Consider the following 9015-nt stretch of genomic DNA (forward strand, 5'->3'; position numbering starts at 1 on the left):
GAGGGTTCAGATACCTCTAGCAGCTATGATGAAGGTAGCAGGAGCACTCCCAGCAACCTGCCAAAGGCTGCTACCAGGACAAGGAAGAAGAGAACTTCTGATTCAGAGGATGAAGATTATGTGGCTGTTGAAGATGAGGCCACTTCAAGGAAAAAGGTGCTAAAGAAGGAGTGTGGCACTGCTGCTGCAACTAAGCCAGGAATGAAAACAAAGATGCCAGCAAGAAGACAGCCCATGTCAAAGCCAAGAAAAGTTGCCACGGGTGAAACCATGAAGTTCACCATTGAATCTGAAGAAGAAGCAGCTGGTGAGGTTAAGAAGAAGAAAAGGGCAAGAACCACTACTGCCAGAGTTCTTGGCAAGCCCTCAATGAGGATTGAGTCTGAAGAAGAAGAGCAGGAGGATGTTGCACTAGCACCTAAAGCACAAAAGCTTATGGGGGATGCAATCAGATCAGGGGCTGCTCCATCAAAGCCCAAAGCTGCTCCCAAGGCTTCTGCTCCAACTCAGAAGCCTAAACCCAAAAGAAGCACTAGAAACATTCCTGCTGAGGAGAAAAACAAGGCCCCAGTGCCTGAAGCTACTGAAGAAGAAGAAAATGACTCAGTTGTGTTGAGGAAGCTGAAGCCCAAGATCCCTGGCCACAATGATGCACATCCAGTTGCAAAAAACATGAAAATCAGGAAGGATGCAGGATTGAGACTATGGAGACAGTCTGATCCATATGCTATCAGGAGAAGAACTGATGTGGACTACAGGTTTCACACTAAGGAACAGCAGGACTTCTATGAGACAATTCTGCTTGATAAGAAGCCCATAGTGTGTGACATGAGATGGGTTGACTGGGAGTTCATCAAGGAGAATGAGGATCACTTCCCTGATGTGCATGATAGCTTCAAGGCATGTGGAGTTGACACTTTTGTTGCCCAGAAGCTCACCAAGTGGAATGATGAGCTCATCATGCAGTTTTACTCCACTGCCCACTTCTATCCAGATGGAAGGATAGTATGGATGTCCGAGGGTACTAGATACCAGTCTACAGTTGATGAGTGGGCCAAGCTTATCAATGCCCCTGAGGAACATGAGGATGACTTGGATGTTTATGCTGAGAAGAAGAAAGACCACAATACAATGGCCAACATGTACAAAGAGATCTCAGATGATGCTTTGGATACTCATAAGTTTGGATCTGTCCACTTCTTGCTATCTGGTCTGCCTACCATAAACTGGATTCTAAGGCACACACTGGTACCCAAGTCAGGTGATCACAAGATGATCACAGGACATGATATAAACTTGCTGCATATATTTGATGTCCCACAGAAGTTCAAGGTCATGAGTTTGATTGTTGAGACAATCAAGAGGATTGCTGCTGACCAGAAGAGAAGCCGTGGGTATGCCCCACACATTCAGGAGCTCATCAACTCAAAGATGGGCACAGGCAAATATATTTTGGATAAGGAGCACCTGCCCATCCACCCTGAATTTGAAGACAACACAGTTGTCATGAATGAGAATGAACCATCATCAGCTCAAGCACATGAGAAGAGAGAGAAGGCAAGGGCAGAGAAAGCTGCAAAGATGCCAACTGTAGAGGAGGCATCTCAGGTATTCTTGAAGAGCAAGCAAGACAAGCTTGGATATCTGATCCAATCCACCCTGAGGATTGAGAAGGGCTTGGCCACCTTGACCAAGAACCAAGAGAGTTTGGAGAGGATCATTGAGCAGAATTCTATGACCTTGATGTCAAGGTAACTGAGATCCAAACTGCAGTTGAGCAACTTCAGGAGGAAGCAGAGGAGAAGAAGGGCAAGTCTACCACAGATGCTTTTGCTAGAGTGCCCAGAAGCCAGAGGTCTGCTGCAGTGCCTGTTGGGGATATTACCACTAGGCGTAAACCGGCCAGGAGAGGCTGGGTTAACCCCATAAGTAGTTCATATGTATCTGAAGTCCATGAAGACAGACGGTGACGCTTCATGAAGGCCCAGGGCCCAAAGCCGGTTTAAGGCATGTAGACATAAACCGGCATTGATATGTAAACTTGTGTTGTAAGATAGAAGTAGCAGAGACCGAGCCAGACATGATTATGAGCCGGCCTCGGGATTCTGTAAACCGGCGGGCGTCAACCCATGTATATAAGGGGATGACCCGGCGGCGGTTCAGGGACAACACACAACAACTCGAGACTCAGGCAAAGCGTATTCGCTCCTGGTCATCGAAACCCCATCAATTCCATCACAACTAGACGTAGGCTTTTACCTTCATCGTAAGGGGCCGAACTAGTATAAAACTCTCTTGCGTCCCTTGTCCACTTTAACCCCTTTAAGCTAACCCGTAGCGATTACTCCACGACTAAGTCCTTTCTCTAGGACATCTGCCGTGACAAAACCACGACAGTTGGCGCCCACCGTGGGGCTATCGCATGATGGTTTCAAGTTCTTGGAGGGCAACTTCGAAGGACTCAAGGGTTACGCTGTGGGCCGGATGACCAAGAGTCGTCGCGGCAAGCTCTACATTGACGATGCAGGCTGGGGCCCCGAGGCCGGCTCAATCGAGTACGGGTACTGGGTCCCCTTTGGTGGCATACACGTTTTCATTGGCAAGATCGGTGAACCGGGCCCTGAGCCGGACGTCTGCACCGACCTCGTCGAAACGGCTCAGCGTGCGAGATCTGCCTGGGTCAAGCCTGTCATGAAGCGTGCCTTCGTGGGAGTTATCCATGGAGGGGAATCTGAGGATAGATCGGAATCTGGTGGTGAGACCGTCGTTTATTCCGGCGACGAGTCATCGACCGGAGAGCCCGAGTCGTTATATCAGTTACAAGATGGCCGGATTGGGGGCTGTTCCGATGGCAACAGTATTCCGGACCCCTTTGATCTGCCAAACAGGGTTGCGATCTTCATGGCCGGCACGCAACCGGCGCTCCACTCTTCGACCGCAGCGGCGATGATTTCCGGATCGGCAGCGGCAGCAGCGGCAGCAGCGGCCGGGGCAGGAGGCCCTGTGCGACTGCCAGCTCAGGTTCTATCTGATTTGTTTGACGCGTTGGCAATGCTGATGGCGGAGGTTAACCCGGCGGATCAAGATGCACACAATGCGGAAATTGCGAAAGTGAAAAATCAGATCACCCAGGCCAAAGCCGAATTAGCAGCTGAGGATACCAGGATAGCCGCGGAGCGGGCCGCTTTGGATGCACAAGCTTACCGGATTATGATGGATCAGAGTGCGTCGAACAAAGTCCTGAAGAGGAGGCACCGATCTCGCGTGTCGCCGGTTTATGACGCTAGAAATCTTTTTAACACCCCAGGAGCGGGGACCAGTAATCCGCTGGTGGTAAACCGGGCGGAGGCACCGGGGGTAGGGGCGCCGGTTCAGCCACGTTTGGTGGACCCGCCTCGTCAGAACAACATTGTGGCACCGCATGTCCCCATGCCACCTGGTCATTATTCTAACCCGATGGACAACATTGTCGCTGCCGCTTCACGGCTGGCGGCCATCCCGATCGAAGGCGATTCTCCAGCGACGGTCGAGACGCGTCGGGTTAAGGAGCTTCTTCAGACAGCCTTGGTTCAACAGGAGGCTTATTCATATAGTCGCGATTGGATTCATTCCACTCCCCGTCCAAGCCGGAGTTACAGCAGGCGTATGGATGAACCGGCAGTGTCAAGCAATGCGCGGAACCATGATCCGCCCCGTGGCAATAACCCGGCGGGTGGTGCTGGTGATGCTCAGGAGGTGGTGGACTCGGCTCGGGCACGCAGAGAAGCCGAGTTAGTGGCGCAGCATGAAGCCCGTCAGCTTACTCCGGTTCATCCAACCACATCGGTGGAACCAGGAGTTACCTCTAGTTCTTTGGGAGTGCCATGTCTTGTCCCAGCATTGCGCAATGTGCGCCTGCCCAAGGATTTCAAGGGCCCGCGCAAGGTGCCGAATTACACCGCCGATTTATCCCCTGAAACATGCGTCGAAAGTTATGAGATGGCCATGGAGATGTTGGATGGGGATGATGCGGCATGTGTGAAATACTTCACCATGATGCTAGAAGGGACAGCCCGCACTTGGTTAAAGAGCTTACCGGCTAATTCTATCAGGTCATGGGCCGAGTTGAGAGCCCGGTTTATTCAGAATTTCAAGGATACATGCAAGAAGCCCATGTCAATTGTGGACTTAGCTGCCTGTGTCCGGGAGGAAGGAGAGTCAACAACCCATTGGGTGCGCCGGGTCTCGGAGATTTTGCATTCATCAGATCGCATCAACGCTGACACCGCAGTTTTAACATTGGAAGGCAATTGCCGGTTTGAACCCCTGAAGTTGAAGTTGGGATGGCTCAAACGTCATTGTAATGACATGGGAACCCTCATGGCTGCACTGGTGAAGTATGCTGACTCTGATAGTACCAAGGATCCTGAGTCTCACGATGATAAGACAGGTAAGGGAAAGAAGAGCGGCAACACCAAGGGGCAGCACCACAACCCGGAGGGTCATGGAAACGGCGGCAAGCGTAAGGCGGACCATGGTTTAGACTTTGTGGCTAATACTAATACACACGACAAGGGCCAGCGGCGTAAGGGTAAACCGCCCCAGCGCGGTGGAAGGCCAAATCCTAATCCAGACCGTTTGTCTTATCTGTTGAACCAGCCCTGTCCAAAGCATGGGACGAAGGAGGAACCGTCCACGCACCTCTGGAAAGATTGTTACATCATGCAAGAGTTCAAAAATTCTGATTCTTTCCGGTATGATCATGGATCAGGAGGCGGTTCGGGCTCTGGCTCTCATGGGCCAGGTTATGGCGGAGGAAATTCCGGTTCAGGATTCCATGGCAATCAGGGTGGACATAACAATCAAGGTAATCAAGGTAACCAAGGTGGCTATAATCATAAGGGCAATCAGCAGCAGCAGCAGTCGGGTTACCAGAGCAACCTGAAGCAGTTGAATAGCGGACAGTATCATGTCTTCACCACTAGCTTGGACAAGCGCGATCAGAAGCTTCATAAAAGGGTGGTGAATGCCGTTGAACCGGCGGTGCCCCGTTATTTGCGCTGGTCCGAGCGATTGTGTGGAGTAGAGAAGATCATCCACCCGGGTTGACAATCCGGGTCATCTGGCTCTGGTGGTGGCACCTCAGGTAGGAGGTTATAAGTTCACTAAGGTACTCATGGATGGAGGGAGAAGTATCAATATCCTTTATTATGAAACTTTCTGTCGCATGGGGTTAACAGATAAAAATCTTAAACCGTCCAATACGGTGTTCCATGGTGTAGTGCCAGGTAAGTCGGCATATCCTGTTGGTAAGATAGCTCTGGAGGTGGCTTTTGGAGATGAGCATGACTCGAGATCAGAAACCTTGACCTTTGAAGTGGTGAAAATCAGCAGCCCGTATCATGCCCTATTTGGACGGCCAGCTTATGCTAAGCTTATGGCACGGCCATGTTATGTCTATCTGCAGCTCAAGATGCCGGGTCACAAGGGAACTATAACCGTGCATGGGAGCCGCAAAATTGCCCTGGAGTGTGAAGAAGGTGATGCGGCTTATGCTGAGTCGGTTTGTGCAACAGAAGAGTTGAAGTTTTACAAGGACAATGTTGATCCGGCAGATATGACTTCGTTGAAGAAACCAACTACAGAGCATGATCCGGCCCTGAAGTTTAAATCGGCTGATGAGACTAAGCTTGTTGACTTCGTTCCTGGCGATTCGTCCAAGCAATTTAGCATCAGCGCTAACTTGGATCCGAAATAGGAAAGTGCGCTCATCGAGTTCATCCGTGAGAAGCGGGACATCTTTGCATGGAAGCCATCTGACATGCCAGGTGTACCGAGAGAACTCGCTGAGCACACTCTCAATGTTGATCCCAAGTATAAACCGGTCAAGCAGTTTCTCCGCCGGTTCAATGAAGAAAGATGCAAAGCTATTGGAGAAGAAGTAGCCAAGCACTTGGCGGCTGGATTTATCGTTGAAGTATTCCATCCTGAGTGGTTGGCTAATCCGGTGTTGGTCCTCAAGAAGAATGGCACTTGGCGTATGTGTGTGGACTACACAGATCTCAACAAAGCTTGTCCAGCAGATCCTTTTGCCCTTCCTTGTATTGATCAAATTAATGATGCTACGGCGGGTTGCGAGCGTTTAAGCTTTTTGGATGCATACTCTGGTTATCATCAGATCAAAATGACAGTTAAGGACCAGGAGAAGACAGCCTTCATAACTCCCTTTGGAGCCTTCTGCTATGTGCCCATGCCCTTTGGGCTCAAGAGTGCCCAGGCGACTTATCAACGGTGTGTGCAGAATTGTCTGCATAAACAGATCGGCTGCAATGTTCACGCCTATGTGGATGATATTGTGGTAAAATCAAGGAAGAAAGAGACATTGATTGATGACTTGAAGGAAACTTTTGATAACCTAAGGGTTTAAAAAATGATGCTTAATCCGGCCAAGTGTGTCTTTGGTGTACCTGCAGGCAAGCTCTTGGGCTTTTTGGTGTCTAACAGGGGCGTTGAAGCTAATCCGGAGAAGATCAAGGCCATCACCTCCTTGGCTAAACCGAAATGTATCAATGATGTTCAACGCCTGGCAGACCGGATTGCCGCGTTGAGCCGGTTTGTCAGTCGCCTTGGTGAGAAGGCCATCCCTTTATATCAGATGCTGAAGAAAACGGATAACTTCGTCTGGAGTGATGCCGCTAATGAAGCATTTGAGGACTTAAAGCGGCAGCTGGCTAATCCACCGATTCTCGCTGCTCCACTAGACAAAGAACCATTGTTGCTATATGTGGCAGCTAATGCTCGGGCTGTTAGTGTGGCTATTGTGGTGGAGCACAAGGAGGCAGGAAAGGAATATCCGGTTCAGCGGCCGGTTTACTATATCAGTGAGGTACTTATTGAGTCCAAGCAGAGGTACCCGCATTGGCAAAAATTGGTGTATGGGGTTTTCATGGCAAGCCGGAAGCTTGCAGTATTTCCAAGGTCATCCCATCACGGTGGTCAGCTCTGCTCCTTTGGGGGATATAATCCAGAACAGGGAAGCAACTGGTCGGATTGCTAAGTGGGCTATCGAGCTCGGGCCTCACGGGTTGAAATACATACCCCGAACGGCGATCAAATCTCAGGCACTTGTGGATTTCATCAATGATTGGACAGAATTACAAGCGCCAGAGGAGAAGCTGGATCACACTTATTGGACTATTCATTTTGATGGGTCCAGGCAATTGGAGGGCTCGGGGGCTGGAGTCGTATTAACTTCCCCACGAGGTGATAAGTTTTGTTATGTTCTCCGTTTAATGTTCCCTTGCACTAACAATGCAGCTGAATATGAGGCTTTACTCCATGGTCTTTGGATGGCTAAGGAGATGAACCTAAGCCGAGTTAAGTGCTTCGGTGACTCGGATCTGGTGGCTCAACAAGTGTCCGGCACTTGGGATTCCAAGGACCCACTAATGGCAGCATATCGTCGTGAGGTGGATACTGTTGCAGGTCACTATAAAGGTTACCAGGTGGATCATGTGGACCGGCGGAAGAATGAAGCGGCGGACGCTTTAAGTCGCCTGGGTTCCCAACGTAAACCGGTTCCACCTAATGTCTTCCTGGATGTTTTGCATAATCCGTCCGTCAAGCTCTCTGGTGAAGAGGATTTGGCTGTTCCTGATCCGGAGGCTCAGTTGGTGGCGGCTCTTCATGTTATCCCGGATTGGACGGTTCCATATCTGGCATATATGAACCGGGCGAGTTACCAGAGGATGAAACCTTGGCCCGGCAGATAACCCGGCGGTCCAAGTCCATGACTATTATCAATGGAGAGTTACATCATTGCAGTGTGACAGGGGCGTTTCAATGTTGTGTGTCTCCTGAGGAAGGCCGTGAAATTTTGCGTGAGATCCACGAAGGAGATTGTGGTCACCACGCCGGTTCAAAATCTTTGGTGGCCAAGGCATTTCGTCACGGTTTCTATTGGTTGACAGCTCATGCTGATGCCGAGGACTTGGTCAAAAGATGTGATGGCTGTCAGAAATTCTCAAGGCGCGCTCATGTACCGGCTCAAGAATTGAGGATGATTCCAATCACCTGGCCGTTTGCAACTTGGGGGTTGGATATGGTTGGGCCTTTCAAGAGGTCCAAGGACAAGAAGACCCACCTTTTGGTGGCGGTTGATAAGTTCACGAAGTGGGTGGAGGCAGGGCCAGTTAGTAAGTGTGACGCAGCCACGGCGGTTCAATTCATCAAAAAGGTGATCTTCCGGTTTGGCTTTCCACACAGCATTATAACAGACAATGGTACCAATCTGTCAAAGGGTGCCATGAAGGAGTTCTGTCAACGTGAGCACATCCGGCTTGACGTGTCATCAGTGGCTCACCCCCAATCCAATGGTCAAGCGGAGAGGGCCAATCAAGAGATCTTGGGAGGCATCAAACCCCGGCTTATGGTTCCTTTGCAACGGACGCCGGGTTGTTGGGTTGAGGAGCTACCTTCAGTGTTATGGAGCATCAATACCACACCCAACAGATCAACAGGATACACACCATTCTTCATGGTTTATGGAGCGGAAGCGGTTCTTCCTAGTGACATCCGTCATGACTCACCTCGTGTAGCGGCATACGTTGAAGCTGACAACGAGAAAGCACGGCAGGAAGCTCTTGACCTGTTAGATGAGGAGCGTGACATGGCAGCAGCCCATTCGGTGATTTATCAGCAAGATCTGTGTCATTATCATAGCTGCCGGGTTAGAACCAAAACCTTTCAGGAAGGAGATTTGGTGCTTCGACTCATCCAGGATCAGACGGATATGCACAAGCTATCCCCCCCTTGGGAAGGACCTTTTGTGGTCAGCAAGAATCTGCACAACGGGTCATACTACCTAATCGATGTTCGAGAGCGCAAAGACTCATGTAAATCGGAGGAGGAGACCAACCGGCCGTGGAATATTGCTCATCTTCGGCCCTACTATACTTGAGCTACAGGCTCTGCTTATGTACATATTATGACATTCTATATATTATGATCAATACAATAAACCGGAACCTCAGCTAA

Source organism: Triticum aestivum, chromosome 5D, assembly GCF_018294505.1.
Source record: "Triticum aestivum cultivar Chinese Spring chromosome 5D, IWGSC CS RefSeq v2.1, whole genome shotgun sequence".
NCBI lineage: Eukaryota > Viridiplantae > Streptophyta > Magnoliopsida > Poales > Poaceae > Triticum > Triticum aestivum.